Source organism: Dromiciops gliroides, chromosome 2, assembly GCF_019393635.1.
Source record: "Dromiciops gliroides isolate mDroGli1 chromosome 2, mDroGli1.pri, whole genome shotgun sequence".
Classification (NCBI taxonomy): Eukaryota; Metazoa; Chordata; class Mammalia; order Microbiotheria; family Microbiotheriidae; genus Dromiciops; species Dromiciops gliroides.
In genome coordinates, this window is record NC_057862.1 from 413,860,410 (window position 1) to 413,878,131 (window position 17,722).

The following is a 17,722-nucleotide window of genomic DNA, read 5'->3' on the forward strand; positions in this document are numbered from 1 at the left end:
CATGGGCACATGTGAAGAGGAAAGTCTCTTGGACTATTCATTTTTTGATTCCTCCAACCAATAACTATTAAACATATACTGTGAGAAGAACTTTGCTAGATATTTGGGGATATACGAAATTTAACTAAGATGCTGCCCCTCCCGTCCCAGAAATAATAGTTTAGTAGGCAGATACGATGAGCATATTGACAACTATAATAGGCCATATTTCGCATTAAGTGTATTAGGTACCCCCAAAAAGTTGTCATGTGAGGACTTATGGAAAAGGCCATTAGCAACATGGAGTATGAGGAAAGAAGAGGATTCCTGACTATAGAAAATATTATGCCGTTATGCACTATAGCTTCTAGAAAACCTGATTTTTCCCCTTTTTCTTTCCACAATGAATAGATAAACCAAAGAAATCCAAACAAGTTGGATAAAAATGATGAACAGAGAAGAGGAAAAAACTCACATTTTATCTAACTCTGACTCTTAATTCTATCTATCCTAGAGAAACTAGAATGTGTGTGCAGACCGTTCTACCATATAGCTGCAATGATTCTACCCAACCCACATGCACAGTTTACATGGATATGTCATGTTAACAAGTAGCTTCTGGCAACAATTTTTTTTAGTGGGTAATATCTTAAAAGACCTTGAGCCAAATTCAATTCAATTCCATAAGTGGTCTTTTTGGGTGTTTTTTTGTTTTTATAGCACTTGTCACATACAATGCACAAAGAAGATTACTTGGCTACAGATTGGATGGATGGGGGCAGCTAGGTGACACAGCGGATAAAGCACTGGCCCTGGATTCAGGAGGACCTGAGTTCAAATCCAGCCTCAGACACTTGACACTTACTAGCTGTGTGACCCTGGGCAAGTCACTTAACCCCCATTGACCCCCAAAACAAACAAACCAAAAAACCCCTAAAACAAACAGATTGAATGGGCAGATACATCCAAGCATGGAAATATTTTCATGTAGGGTGACAGGGATGTGGACATAGGGGCAAGAATATAGGACAAAATTTGTGAGCTTTGCCTCTACCCCTTTTATTTTTATTGCTCTTTCTTGAGTTTTATTGCAGCTTCATGGTAATTTGTAAGGTTCTGATGCTATCTTCTAGAGGCATTATGGGATTTGAAAAAATGTACTTGCCCCAACCTATAATTTACTTCCCCCCACCACATGCCAAACTGAAAGACTTGCGGTTGAAAGGAAGTGGGGGCAAATATAGATGGCAAAAAAAAGTCTTGACAGCTGTTTGATATTCTTTTGTATGCTGGTCAGTCTTGACTGTGGCCATGATTAACAAAACAGCTAAAAATTTATTATTAGACATACATGCTAGATGGGCAATATTTCTCTCTTTCTCTCATACACACACACACACACACACACACACACACACACACACGCACACAAACACACACAGAGCTATAATATTCCCTTTGAGGAAGAAGTCCCGAAAACTGAAGACCACTCAAGAAGATGCCAGTAAGAACTCAATGAAAAAGCATCAAATGGGAACTGTGGGGCAGAATGGAATGGTGATGAGACATCTTTGTTTTCTGGGAGATAATGGAGCTATGATAGATGCTCTAACCAGGACACAGCTCAAGAAGCCTGTGTTGTCAGGGAAGGCTGCACTTTTCTATTGGTAGTATGAAAATCTGTGAGATATTATACTTCTTTGTGTAAAGAATTTATTTTATATATTATAAAATATTATTATAAAATATATCCATATATTATACTTTGTTATTGCATCTTAATTATTTTTAAAAATTTATTTAGAATTTTATTTCCCCTAGTTACATGTAAAGACAATTTTAACGTCCATTTAAAAAAATTTGTGTTCCAAATTCTCTTCCTCCCCCTGCAAGAACACAAGCAATTCAATATGTTATATATGTATAGTCATGCAAAACAAAACATTTCCACATTAGTCAGGTTGTGAAAGAAAACAGACAAAAAACTCAAGAAAAAGAAACTAAAAAAATATTGCATCTTAATTAAAAGGTCTGCTATTTGATTTATGGTTTCTTGTTTGTTGATAGAGAATTCACTGGATGAGATTTCAATCTTTTTGTGTAAATATGGATACCAAAAGCATTCTATATTGAACTTGGGATAGAGAGGTATCCCACAATTATATGGGACTTACTCTTAAGATGTGAGGATTTATTTTGGATTACATAAATAATATGTTCAATGTTATGGTTCAAATGAAAGCTATGCACACTATTTTGTATGAAATTTTTCCTGTGAGCTCTATTCTGTATTTTGATAGCAGTTTCCACCCCTATTTTCTAGCTGCTCCCTTAGAAAAAGCCTTATAAGATGTGCAGGTACTTTGACTCAAGGAATCAGTGAAGAGTCGTATTCAAATTGCATTTTTGTCTCCAAAAAATGACATTACCACCATGCCTATACAACTGTAGAACTGGCCCTCAGTAGTAGAATTAGACTCTGATTGAAGTATTTTAGTTAAAGGGGTGATGAAGACATTGAAAGGATTTTATGCCATTGCTATGGATGCTTCGGAAGGATATATAAAGTACTGAGCAAACAATTCAAGAAGAAAGATGATTCAGAAGCTACATTTTTATGTTTCTTGTTTCTTTGGGGCTTTACAAGATTCCCCAAAAAGATAACTAATGGGGATGGGACTTAGAAACCGATTTCCAAACCTCCCCATGGCTTATCAGGTGAGTGAGTTAAAAACCTTTATATTGAGAGAATCATGGATTAAAAATGATATAAAAGGATTTCTGAGGGGAAAAACTCCCTCCCTAGTAGTCAATGACCCAATGCCAATGCTCTTCTCTTTGGGCAGTGAATTGTTAGCAATATAGGCACTAGTTTGATCTATGCGACAGGCTGTTATTCAACCATTACCATGCATATCAGTGCAGGTGGTGGAGAGGATATTACAACATCTAGGAGTGGAGGGATTCCTACCAGTTACACAGAGAGGATTTGAAAGTAGGAGAGTGGATCAGAAAATGTACCCACTTTACCTCCTGACCTTGTGTGTATGTTAGGAGATATAGATAAAAGAATAGCCAGCTTTGGAGAGGGTACCAAGAATGATGATTTCTTAAGGAGAAAGATAAATTTCAACAAGGACCAGTGGGTAGAAAGCATATGAAAGGAATGTGTGGAGTTTGTTAATAGTAACAATTGGCAGCTAGGTGGCGCAGTGGATAAAGCATTGGCCCTGGATCCAGGAGAACCTGAGTTCAAATTCGGCCTCAGACACTTGACATTTACTAGCTGTGTAACTCTGGGCAAGTCACTTAACCCTCACTGTCCTGCCTCCTACCCCCCCCCCAAATAACAATTTTTAGAGGGCACAGTAGAATGGAGGGCAAGGGAGAAAAGGGTCTAGGGAGAGATAGGTTGAATTGGATGGGGTCATAGGGATATACATATACATAAAAACATGTGTGTACATATACATGTATGTGTGTATGTAGACATATATGTATACGTGAGTATATATGTGTGTATATACTGATAAATATAGCACAGAAGAGGATTTTCAAAGCCGGAGCCCCAGGGAAGAGAATACAACTGTGGGTACAGTCAGAAAAGGGGTGGCCCATTTCCTCTTCTCCTTCCTCCTCCCTGCCAGCCTCTATCTCTATTGATCCCACTTCCTTGTCTTCTCCCAGGGATGCTCTTCCCCAACCCATGCTGGGGCACATGAACATGGAAAACTATGAAGCTCAGGGATAACTGTTTCCATGCCACAGAAGAGAGGCAAAACTATTTCCTCCCCAAATGTCAACATTAGTGTTATAGTACAGGCCATGGCTCTGGTCCATGGCAGAGTCACTGAATCCCATTGTCCCTATGTCTTACTCATAGTGGTGATGTGGAAGGAGACCTGAAACCTTAGGTGTCATTTGGGGTTACCTAGAACAAGAAATCTAGGCATACTTTTAATTACTTGCTTAATTTCCTCACACATGCACCAGAGTATGGTTTTGTAGGTCCAAGAAAGCCCTTTGTGTTACTAGCTAGGTTGTGTAGTGGATAGAGTACTAGAACTAGAGTAAGAAAGAACTAACTTCAAACCCTTTCTCAGAAACTTAATGGCTGTGGGGCCCTGGGCAAGTCACTTAAACTCAGCCTCACTTTGTTAATCAGAAAAATGGATAGTTATCTCACAAAGCTGTTGTAAGGATAACATTAGATAATATATGCAAAGCATTTTAGTTATATAAATTCCAGATGATGGGGATTATACACTGAAGTGAAACTAGAGGGCTTATGAGAAGTTGTAGACAAGAAGAGAGATGGTCACCAGAAAGCCCACTGCCGTTGTTGATAGAGGATTCACTGGCAATGAGATTAGTTATTCTATATTTAAGGGTTTTTTTTGTACTTCAAAATGGGCCATAACTAGTAACTTCTGAGACAATATATAAAAAATCAATTCTAAATATGGAATGGTCAGCAACACTGACTTTATATTCTGAGCAATGCTAAGTTGGTCACTGACAGCGAGGGATGGGTAGTGCTGCTATGCAACTATGAGTTCAGGATTCAGTGCCAGCCTGGGAAGACCACTGTGGATTGAAGTACTAATCAGGGAGATGCAAGTTATGAAAGGAGCAAGAAGTCTACACCTGTGCTGAACCAAGCTCAAGCAAATCCACACTAGAGAGTTTTGATCCCATGCTATTAAATATGGAGATACACTGAGTTAACATGTATTTCTAATCTATGCCTAGAATCCAACCAATCAATTATTAAATTTATCTACAAGCATTTTAAAATGTTATCTTTCACCCAGAGAGATGCAACACAGTAATGGAAGACCACCACAGGCTTTATCTCATACTCACTGATTTGGGGGCATAAGTCATGTTTCCTTTTGATCTGTTGCTTTGGTGTCATCACAAGATGAAAGTAATGTAGACATTTCACAAATGGAATATCAGTTGACTAAGAGACTGTTTGAAGGATGCCAATTGCCTGTCTCTAACCTCTTCTCAGAAGAGCTCAGGGAGGTACAAGCAGGGTTGTGTTGTTTGTTTCACTGTCATAATTCTAGGTAGTGTACAGAATCCTGATACAAAATCTTTGTATAGAGGGAAAGCATGAGGTGTTGGACAGAATGGGCGATCTGCTAGGCTGCAAAATAGCCCTTGGGAATGATCAGGAGCCCATAAAGAATATATGTCATCACCACCTTATGTTCATTGACAACCAGGAGGACAGGGATGGTGGAGAGTGAGAGGAACATTTTTTAGAAGGGATTGTTCACCAACTGCAGCAGATAACTGGTACCAGATGATGGTCTATATGGGGAATATATGGATCAAGATTGGTATGAAGTGGAAACTCTATGCTGATACTTTCTTTTTGTCTTATTTTTTATTGAATAGAATTTTGTTTTCCAAAATATATGTAAAAACAAATTTTAACATCAATTTTTTAAAAATTTGCATTCCAACTTCTCTTCCTCCTCCATTCCCACCCCAACCCACTAGAACTCAAGCATTTCAAAATAAGTTATACATGAGTAGTCATGGAAAACATTCCCACATTAGCTAGGTTGTGAGAGAAAACAGTAAAAAAAACCTCAAACTTCAGATTGAGGAATTTTCAAAGAAGGAAAAATTTTTTTTTTTAAAAATGTGTTTCCAGGGGCAGCTAGGTGGCACAGTGGACAGAGCACTGGCCCTGGAACCAGGAGCACCCAAGCTCAAATCCAGCCTCAGACACCCAACACCAACTAGCTGTGTGACCCTGGGCAAGCCACCCAACCCCAATTGCCCCATCCCCCCAAAAAAAAAGAAAGAAAAAAATGTGTTTCCATCTATTTTCAGATACTATCACTTCTTTCTCTGTAGATAGGTTGCCATTTTCATAAGTCCTTCAGGGTTATATTGGATCATTGCCTTGCTGAAAATAACCACATGCTTCCCAGCAGATCATCTTACACTATTGCTGTTATTCTGTATACAGTGTATTTCACTCTGCTTCAGTTCATGTAGGTCTTTCCAGGTTTTTCTGATAGTATCCGGTTCACCATAACCTAAATAAAGTACCTTAAACTTGACAAAGAATTTTCTTCATATTAGCCCAGCAAAGTAGGTACCATACATTTTGCCATTATATTCAATCATCATAACTATTTCCCTCCATCCTATTTCTTTCCCATGATATTTACTCTATTTTCTATCTTCTTTTAAACTATTCCTCCTCAAAAGTGTTTCACTTCTGACTGTCCCCTCTCCTACTCTGAACTCCCTTTTTTTTCACCCTTCCTTCCTTATCCTCTTCCCCTCTTACTTTCCTGTAGGGTTAAATAGATTACTCCTCCCAACTGGGTGTGCATGTTATTCCCTCCATGAGCCAACTCTGATGAATTTAAGTTCTTTGAGCTAATTCTGAGTTCCAAATTTTCTTCCTCCCTCTCTCCTCAACCCTCCCTATGAAATCAAGCAATTCAATATGTCATACTTGTGCAGTTATGCAGAACATCTTTACCTTCCTTGAAAGTATTTTGCTTTTTACTGCTCTCTCCCCCAATCTGCCCTTCCCTCCTTCCCCTTCCCCCCCCTCTTATCTCCTTCCCCTCCCTCAGGGCAAAAATATATTACTATACCCACTTGAGTATGTATGTTAGTCTTTCTTTGAGTCAATTCTGATAATATTAAGGTTCACTCACTCCCTGATTCCTTCCCCCTCTTCCCCTCCCCTCCATAAGCTTTTTTCTTGTTTCCTTCATGTGAACAACCTCTCCCCAGACCATCTCTCCCCTTCTCCCTCCCCCAGTCTATTTCTCCTACACCTCAAACCTGTTTTAAAGATGTCATTATGGGTTAGTTAGGTGGCACAGTGGACAATGCACCAGCCCTGGACCCAGGAGGCCCCAAGCCCAAATCCGGCCCCAGACATAAGACACCCCCACAAAGAACAAAACATAAATGCTTTACAGATATCATCCCTTTGTATTCAGTTCAGACCTGTGTCCTCTGTTAATTCCTTACTGAGATAGTTCTTATGAGTTCGAAGTATTATCTTCTCATGTAGGAATATAAACAGTTTGATCTTTTAATATCTCTCATGAAGTCTTTTTCCTGTTTATCTTTTTATGCTTCTCCAGGGTCTTGTATTTGAAAGTCAACTTTTCTATTCAGTTCAGGTCTTTTCATAACAAATGCCTTAAAGTCTTGTTTCTCATTGAAATTCCATGTTTTCCTCTGAAAGATGATGCTTAGTTTTGCTGGGTATGTGATTTTTGGCTGTAGTCCCAGTTCCTTTGCCCTCTGGAATATCATATCCCATGCCCTCCGGTCCTTTAATGTAGAAATTGCTAGATCTTGCTTTATCCTTATTGGAGCTCCACAGTATTTAAATTCCTTTTTTCTAGCTGCTTGCAATATTTTCTCCTTGACCTGGGAGTTCTGGAATTTGGCTATAATATTCCTGGAGGTTTTCCTTTTGGGATTTCTTTCAGGAGGTGATCGGTGGATTCTTTCAATTTCTATTTTAGCTTCTGCTTCTAGAATATCAGGGCAATTTTACCTCACAATCTCTTGGAGGATGTTGTCTAAATTTTTGTTTTGGTCATGGTTTTCAAGTAGTCCAATAATTTTCAAATTATCTCTCCTAGATTTATCTTCCAGATCAGCTGTTTTTCCAAGGAGATATTTCACATTGCCCTCTATTTTTTCATTCAATTGGATTTGCTTAACTGTGTCTTGGTTTCTCATAAGGTCACTAGCTTCCATTTGTTCAATCCTGATTCTTAGGCAATTATTTTCAGCAGACAATTTTTTAATCTCCTTTTCCATTTGGCTTTTCAAACTGTTGACTTTTTTCTCATGACTCTCCTGCATTGCTCTCATTTCTCTTTCCATTCCTTCCTCTCTTTCTCTACATCTTCGTTCTATCTCTCCTACTTTCTCTTCAAAGTCCCTTTGGAGAGCTTCCATGGCCTGACACCAGTTCATATTTTTCTTGGAAGCTTTGGATGTTGGAACTTTGACCCTGTTATTATTTTCTTCTTCTGAGGATATAATGTGGTCTACCTTACCCCCAAAAAAGTTTTCGATGGTCTTCTGCTTTCTCTGGCTTACTATTTCTTGGTTTTTTACTCCTTATTAAAGTGTATTGCTGCTTCCAGGACACACTATTCGTGCTATAGCGTGGCCCAGGGGGTGATTGGGCTTCTTCTCAGCCTGCCTGGCTTGTGAGTAATCACAGCCGCTTTCTCTTTGACCCAGAAACAGAAGTCTGATTGAACTCTGATTCTCTATGGTCGGAAGCTTGGTGTGCTTTTCCCCGCCCCCCCCCCCACTGGGCCACCACCACTCGATTCAGCCCACTGGTTCAGACTCAGGGCACTTTGCCCCAGCTCCAGTATATACTGCCTCCACTTCACCCTGGCCTACTGCCGAACCCCCTCACCAGTCTGTGATCGGAGCCTCAGAAGCTGCTGGTGCTGAAGACTCTGACATTCACTGGAAGCAGTGTCCCTGGCTGGGTCTGGACTGTGCACTGAGCTGTTCAGCCTGATCAGTAGGTGATCAGAATTGCCCTCTTTTGTGGAGAAATAGTCTCACTCTGTTCTTATGTGCATTAGGCTGTTCTGGGTTTTGATTTTTTACCACATTATTTGGGCGTGAATGGACGGGTTTATCTGGAGCTTGTGGGAGTCACAACCTCTCCTCCGCCATCTTGGCTCCGCCCTTTATGCTGGTACTTTCTTGATGGTTAGGGAAGCCTGATAGGGCTACCATGACCTAACAGAGACCCCGTACCTAGAGAGAGGAGGGGGGGCTGAATCTAGAGGTCACCCCTTGCCTACTCTATATTCCTCTATATATGGGTTCTCTAAAGGAACAGCGTCTACCTGGAGAGACTGACTCAATAGGGACTGGAGACAATAGTATTCAGTTTGTGCTATAATCAGGGCCTGAATTGGCCAGGGAGTCTGAGGCAATGGAGAGTAAAGCATTGGCAAGAAGTCTGTACATCCCTAGATTAGCTTGTTAGGAATGATATATATACTGTATGGATAATGAGTGAAGAAGTGATATATGTCATTGGATTCTATGTACCAGTGAAGTATGTCTAGTGTCATATATGTGTGTGTGTGTGTGTGTGTGTGTGTGTATACTCAAACTTTAATATTATATGTTGCATTTGACCTCTATGCTACTACATGTACCTTGTAATATGTATTACAATGTTCTTGCATGTGGGCCTCTTTATCTGGGGTGGTACACCTTCCGAAGTGTGCTGGGGTCAGCTCAAACTGGCTCCTAAGAACCCATTGTTAAATTTTTACTTTACATGCTGGAACTTGCAATGCTACAAATCAGAATCAGATTTATTGTTTTGTTGATTGCCTAGTGATGGAGATTAAGCTTTAAAAGAACTTCATGAGCACATTTTTTTTTCTTAGAGAGCTTACCAACACACTACTTTGTGCATGTATCCTTTGGGGCATAGAGTGCAAGGGGACAGAGAATTGGGTGCAGTAAGAGGAATGTGGGAAAGCTTTAACCAGTTCTGCTCTACCCCCGTTCTTCGTGCATCCTTGATGATAGCTGAGGCTTGAAAGTAATGTGCGCTCTGATTATAGTTGTTATGGGCATTGTATGATTTAAGTGGACATACTTGCTCCAACCTCCATTAGGAGAATTTAGAGGATTTCTCATTTGAACATCCGTGTGGGGGGATGAGTTTGAGGCAGGGTGTGTGGTTGAAGAAAAGGTCTTGAAACCTACCTGGGGGGAATTGTGTGTGTGTGTGTGTGTGTGTGTGTGTGTGTGTGGTGTTGTTATTGTTTCTCTAAGAAGATATCGCTAAGCTCTGGGCATTTTCTTTACCTTTCCCTCATGCGTGGAAGACTCTCCCTCCTCATCTCTGCCTATTGGCTTCTCTGGCTTCCTTCAAGTCTGAGCTAAAATTTCAGCTCCTACAGGAACACTTTCCTAACCCCTCTTAATTCTAGGGTCTTCCCTTGTTCATTATTTCCTATATTTTCTGCCAATAGCTTGCTTGTACATATTTGGTTGTTTGTTGTTTCCCCCAATAAATTGTGAGCTTCTTGAGGACAGGGACTATTTTTTTTTGCCTCTTTTTTGTATCCCAGTGCTTAACACAGTGCCTAGCACATATAAGTGTATTTTAACTGATGGACTTTAGGTCCCCACAATTTTGATTCCTTAGAGATTACAGTATTCCATTAATTACAGTAATATAAGATGAAGCTGCATGTGTATGTGTATCATGGAAAGTAGTTTGCTAAATAAAATCTGACCTATTTTCTTCCTCCTATTTAATACTGGGATCAGCTAAGGCTTGTCTAAGATGTATGAACTGATGGATTAATTCAATAGATTGTGCATCCAACTGCTTGTCATATATGTGTGTGTCCTATCTTGATCCTCTGAGAAAATAAGGAAGGGAAGGCATAAATTGAATCCCTAGGCAAGGCCAAAGAGTACTGTATTTGTTGTCAAAAGATTGGGTTCAAATCCTAGCTCTGACACTTGGTAATTGTACAAATTTAGGCAAGTCACTTCCCATCTCTGGGGCTTACTTTCCTCTTCTGTAAAATTAGGATAATTGGACTATGGAATTTATAAATTGAACTCTATCTCTAAATTCTAGAGGGGCAGCATGGCACGGTAAAGAGTGAGTCAATCTCCCTGACTCCAAATCCCGTTTGTGACACATACTGGCTGTGTGACTGAGCAAGCCACTTAACCTCTTACTGTTTTAGGCAGCTCTTTATTACTAGGTTACAGAGAAGATGTCAGTCTGCATTGGGTGGAGGGAATTTCCTCATCCAGGAATTCCCCATCCCAATGGAATCATAAGTCTACTCCCTATCCTTATCCCTTCAAATTCATGATCCTACAGTCCATTTTCAGGGGTCCAGGAAATTCTTGGATACTACAGAGAATTGGCTTCTAATGATACCTTTAAAACTCTGGGAAAGTAGGAGATGTCTAAGTTGTAATTCCCTGAGGTACAGTTGGTCACACAACCCTCAAGGAGCTGAAAACAGTAATTATAAATTAAGTCAGGATCCAATCAAAGGTCTTCTTCATTGTACAATGGGTAGAGTTCTAGTTCTAGAATTAGGAAGTCTTGAGTTCAAATCCGGCCTCAGAGACTTATTAGCTGTGTGACCATGGGCAAGTCACTTAACCTCAGTTTCCTTGTAAAACAAGTTTAAAATGAGCACTTACTTCCAGGGGGTGTTGTGGGAATAAAATGAGATGATGTTTGAAAAGTGCTTAGCACAGTACCTAGCATATAGTAGGTGCTTAATAAATGCTTGTTTCCTTCTTTCCTTCTGAATCCTCATCTAGAGTTTTTGCCACAACCCTATCGATAGCATTCATTTGCATAATGATTGGCAAAGGAAGCAAATCTCTTTCTCTAATATAATGACTCTGAGGATCAGAGCCATATTTTCCTGGGATCAAAATCCAGTTATTATAGGCTTTTATTAAACAAAGAGAACATATTAAATGGAAATACCATGAGGTAGTAAAAACAACACTTGTCTATGCAATAGCTTCTAATTTGGGTTTTGCTAACTGTACTACATCTTAGGAACATTTAGCTTTCTCTGGATTTTAGAGGTCACATCATTCGACAACTCAGTTTATAGATATTACCTGAGTCTCAGAGCTGAAGTGAGAGGTCTTTAGGCCACAGTAGAGACAGTGGTAATATGGAATGTCTCCTCTACAGTGAAGGAGACACTTTCTAAGATCTTGTTGTGGACAACCACCTGCAACTAGAGGTACGCGTCACCTCATTGGTCTTGGGTTTGATGTTGGGACGGGCTTTTAAATACTCTTGGACTGATTCCTCAACTGAAAAAAGAAGGGGCTGGGCTTGAAGATATTAAAGATCTCTTGCAAATCTTAATCTATGATTCCATAAATATTTTCTAACCTTGGGTGGAAAAATTGGTTCTGTCATTAGATTGTAAGCTCCCTGAGGGAAGGGACTGTCTTTTGCCCTTCTTTTCATCCCCAGTGCTTAGCACAGTGCCTGGTACATAGTAAATACTTGATAAATGTTTATTGACTGACTGTGGACTGCCAGATTATTTAGATCTTAAGAACTCCACCCCCTCCCAAGGAGGGAGTTTACTGTCCATATAATGAAGAGAATTTCTGATTAAGTATTCTCCTTAGTATTAGCTAATGATTTAAGGAATTAGGGGTGTGTGATTTCACCACAGGTTGGCTGTTATTTAGGACTTATTTAGATTCTAATAAACCAAGTCTTTCCCCTCCTCCCTCTTGCCTTCCATCCTCTGCCCGTCTGGTTCATAAAATCCAAACACATTGTCCTGCATAAGTAATAATGAAGAAATCGACAAGAAAAGATTCTTAAAACTTGCTAATCAGTTTAATAATGGTGGTATCTCTGGCGCATTATACAGAGACAAATTAAAAGGGCAATGAGAGCTTCCAGAAATCATCTGTTCATGTTCACAAAGTGAATATTAATGAAAAACAAAATTGAGTTCCTCTTGTGGCTGATTTTCATCAAATTGTACAGGTATTAAAAAATAGCTATAGAAATCCTATCCATTAGTAGTTAATTCAAAATAACTTTGGCCTCTGCTCCATTCCTGACTAATACCTCTCCTCTCTGCAGAAGCAACCTGTCTCATAGGGTCTTGCCGTGCCACAAGGACCAGCGATTGGGCTAATTTAGTTCTCTTTATGCACTACATTTCTAGAAGGAAGAAATGGCCATTAAGTTAATGAAATGTGCTGATTGAAGGAAAGGAGAACAGAGAACATCAGGGAGTAGCTGAATTTGCTTTCTTCATCCAGAAACTTGAGTTTAAGTCTCCCAAGAGATAGAATAGGCTCTACTTCTATCTGCCAAACTCCAGGATGGATCATCTAAGCACCTTCTAGATCCCACCCAACATAGATTTCAAGCTGGAAGGGACTTTAGAAGCCATCCAACCCAACTTCCTCATTATCCAGATAAGAAAACTGGGGTCTGGGAAAATTAAGTGACTTGCATAGGCTCAGCCAATGCCAATATGTCTGAAGTAGAATTTGAACCCAGGTCTTTCTGACTCCAAATCTAGGTCTCTCTTCATTAGAGCAGGCTGCCTCATATAGAATATTACCTCTTGATACCTTTTATTCAAATATAGAAAATATATGACCCTGAAGGAGTCACTTAACTTCCTAAAGTTTCATATTCCTCATATTTTCCTGGCTCTAAATCGAAACCTACAAATATCATTGCCACCTAGCAGCAGGATTCCTGGAGCCTCGATGCATGTACCTTGAGGAAGAAGTGTAGGGTAGTGTCAATGATAACAGATAACATTCATATAGCCCTTTAATAATTATAAAGCTCATCTTTCATACCTGTTGCCTCATTTCATAGTTAAAGTAACCCTTCCAGGTAGTTGGCAAGTATTCTCACCCTCATTTTACTGATGAATAAACAGAAACTTTGGTAGGGGGAATGCAAATCCAAGGAGCCAGTACGTGGCCCAGTTGTCACTGGCCAACTTGAGTCTCTAGACTCTCAGGCCAGGGCCTTTTCTGATACATTATCCTCCAAGTTGAGGTTTCCATAAAGCTTTCTACTTAATTTCTCTCAGCTGGAAACCTGGGCCCCCAAGTGAGCTTTTCAGAAAAGATGGGCTAGAATGGAGGTCACCAGGGGACAGGGTCAGCCAAGGAGTGTCATGGCTTGTAGTGAGGCAGGGCTGGTAGGTTAAAGCAGCTACCTCAAGTCCTACAAGCAAAGTTTAAGTCAGAATCAGCGATGTCAGGCAAAAATGAACAATGTGAAGGCAGCTAGGTGGTGCAGTGGATAAGGCACTGGTCCTGGATTCAGGAAGACCTGAGTTCAGACACTTGACACTTACTAGCTGTGTGATCCTGGGCAAGTCACTCAACCCTCATTGCCCCACCCCTCCCCCCAAAAAAAAGGAGGGAGGAAAAAAGAGGTGGTACTAAGAAAGGCAAAAACAGTCCTTGCCCTCAAAAATGAACATGAGCTATGAGTGGAGTCTGAGAAGTAAGGCCAGGGTTAATATTGGGAGCTGAGGGAAAAATAGGATAGGTTAGTTTCCTCCAGTTTAGACAGGAGACAAAAGCAGGAGTACAATTTGAGCTTTGTCAGGGTGCAGGTTCTTACTAGAGGACCGGGAAAAGTATCTGAAATAATAATAATAGTTAATATTTATATAGCACTTTTAAGTTTACAAAGTACTTTTGACATTTTTAAAAAATCTTTACAATTACCCTGGGTGCTTGCTGTTATTATTACCATTTTACAACAGCAGAAGAAGGTTAAATGACTTGTCCAGGGTTACACAGCTAGTAAGTGTTTGAGATGGATTCAAACTGAGAGCTTCTTGGCTTTAGGTTAGACCCTCCATCCAGTGAGCAGCTACCTAAAGGCAGGTAAGTCTACACAAGTGCAAGGATAATGAGGCCATGCCTTGATCCCAAGCTAGAAGCTTTTTGTCCTCTGCCCTGGTTTTAAGCAACCTTTCTGTTTCATGGGCAGATGAAGCCTATCAGGTATGGGCTGTTCCCTGGAGTGAGGCAGGGATCCACAGGTGCTGGAGATTAGAGCAAAGGCAGAGTACCAGGTCCTTTGGGGTGTCCTTGCAACTTTAACAAAGGGCTTCCTTGTCCTTTGTTCTGACAGATCGCCCCTGGAGATCCCTTCCTCGCCCTTCTGGCAGTGTTCATTCATATCTACAGCTTCTCCTCTTTCCCTATGGTTAGTCTGCCTCTCCTCCCTTCGATCCTGAAGAGGCATCTTCCTTTCCTGGGTGACTTGTAAATTGGTTTGAGTTAGGAATAGAAACATTGTGAAGTAGATGCTAGAAGGGTAGATATTTTCTTTACAGAGACTAGGGATTAAGTTAGACCAGTTCCCCAAAAGCCCATTCAAATTATCCCTTTCTCCCTCATACTCTTTGCATTCTCCAAGACTGAATCATGTGCTTTGTGGCTAGACCACAACAGTCTCAGTTCAAAAGCCACCTCTCACATGAGGGACTTTCCTGATCCTCTTTCCTTCTCAGCTTCTAGCAGCCAGTCTCCCCACAAAAACTGCATTATATTTATTTTGTACATATTTTGTATTTGAATGGCAGTTGGTGGTGTAGTAGATAGAGTGGGATACCTGGAATTAGGAAGACCTGAGTATAAATCCAGCCTCCTAGTTGTGTTATCCTTCATGAATAAACTTCTTTCTGCCTCAGTTTCCCCATCTGTAAAATAGAGATAATAATAGCCCCTATCTTCCACATTCGTTCTGAAGATAAAATGAGATATTTGTTAAGCACTTTGCAAACCTTGAAGTGAAATATAAATGCTCTTTACTCATCTCTATTCATTTACTTATTTATTTTTTCTACTTGTTTGTTTATCTATGTATTTATTTATGTAGCTGTTTGTTTGTAATTGTACATGGAGTTTCCCTTGATATAATGTAAGCTACTTAAGAGTAGATATGTTTCTTTTTTGTCTTTATGTCTGCATAAAGTCTGCATAGCTCCTGACACACAGTTGGTATTAAATAAATGTTTATTGATTAGGTTTTAATTTCCATTCATAATTAAAAAAAAAATTTGACTTCCACATTTTCTCCCTCCTTCCCTCCTTTCCTGCCCTCTTCATTGAGAAGGAAAGTAATTTGGTATAGGTTGTACATGTGCAGTCATGAGAGACATATTTCCCTACTAGTCATGTTGGGAAAGAAAACAAAAGATAAAAAAGACCCAAGAAAAATAAGGAAAGTGGGAAAAAAAGTATGGTTCAATCTGCATTCAGACCCCATCAGTTCTTTCTCTGAAGGTAGATTGCATTTTTCAGTCCTTCCAAATTGCCTTAGATCGTTGTATTGCTAAAAATAGCTGTCATTTGTGTTAGCTAGGTGGCTCAATAGATGAAACACTGGCCCTGGATTCAGGAGGACATGAGTTCAAATCAGGCCTCAGACACTTGACACTTACTAGCTGTGTGACCCTGGGCAAGTCACTTAACTCTCATTGCCCTGTCCCCCAAAATAGCTGTCATTCACAGTTGATCATCATACAATATTGCTATTACTGTAGACAATGTGCTCCTGATTCTGCTTATTTCACTTACTTCACTTTGTATCAGTTCATGTAAGTCTTTCCAGGTTTTTATAAAAGCATCCTGCTTGTAATTTCTTATAATATAATAGTATTTCATCACAATCATATACCACAACTTATTCAACCATTACCCAATTGATAGGAATCCCCTCATTTACCACCACAAAAAGTGCTGCTTTAAACATTTTTTCACACATAGGTTAATTTTCTTTTCTTTTTAAAAATCTCTTTGGGAAACAGACCTACAAGTGCTATTGTTGGGTCAAATGGTATACAGTTTTGTAGCCTATTTGCCATAGTTCCAAATTGCTCTCCAGAATGATTAAATCAGTTCACAACTCCACCAAGATTACATGAGTGTCTCAATTTTTTCCACATCCCCTCCAACATTTTTCATTTTCTTTTTCTGTCATATCAGCCAATCTGATAAGTGTGAGGTGATACTTCAGAGTTGTTTTAATTTGCATTTTTATAATGTATAATGATTTAGAGCATTTTTTTTTCATATAGCTATAGATAGTTTTAAAGATTTCTTTGTCTGAAAACTGCCTCTTCATATCCTTTGATTACTTTATCATTGGGGAATAACTTTTAATCTTATAAATTTGACTTAGTTCTCTATATATTTGAGAAATGAGGCTTTTGCAAGGGAAACTTGCTGTAAAAATTTCTCCCAGTTTTCTGCTTTCCTTGGCTGTGTTGGTTTTGTTTGTACAAAACCTTTTTAACTTACTGTAATCAAAATCATCTATTTTACATCTCATTATGCTCTCTATCTCTTGTTTGTTCATAAATTCTCCCCTCATCAATAGATCTGACAAGTAGACCATTCCATGCTCTCCTAATGTGGTTATGGTATTGTCCTTTATGTCCTTTAAGTCATATACCCATTTTGACCTTATTTTGGCATGCAATGTGAGATGTTGGACTCTACCTAGTTTCTACCAAACTGCTTTCCAGTTTTCCTAGCAATTTCTTGTCCATTAGTGATTTCTTGTCCCAAAGCTTGGATCTTTGAGTTAATCAAACACTAAATTACAATGGTCATTTACTACTGTGTATTGCGTACCTAATCTATTCCACTGATTCAACACTTTATTTTGTAGCCAGTCCTAGATTGTTTTGATGAGATCTGGTATGGCAAAGCCACTTCCCTATACTTTAAAAACAATTGATATCCCTTGATATTATTGACCTTCTGTTCTTCCAAATGAATTTTATTATTACCTTTTCTACCTCTAAAATAATTTTTGCTGGTTTTATTGGTATGGCACTGAATAAGTAAACTAATTTTGGTAGAATTATCCCTTTTATTGTATTGGCTTAGCCTAACCATGAGCTATTAATGTTTTTTCCAATTATTTAGATATGAGTTTGTTTATGCGAAAAAATGTTTTGTAATTGTGTTTATATTGTTGCTGGGTTTGTCTTGGCAGGTAGACTCTCAAGTATTTTATATTGTCTACAATTATTTTAAATGGAATATATCTATCTGCTTGACTTTGTTGGTAATATATAGAAGTATTAGTGATTTATAGGGGTTTGCATTGTATCCTACAATCTTGCTAATGTTGTAATTATTTCAACTATTT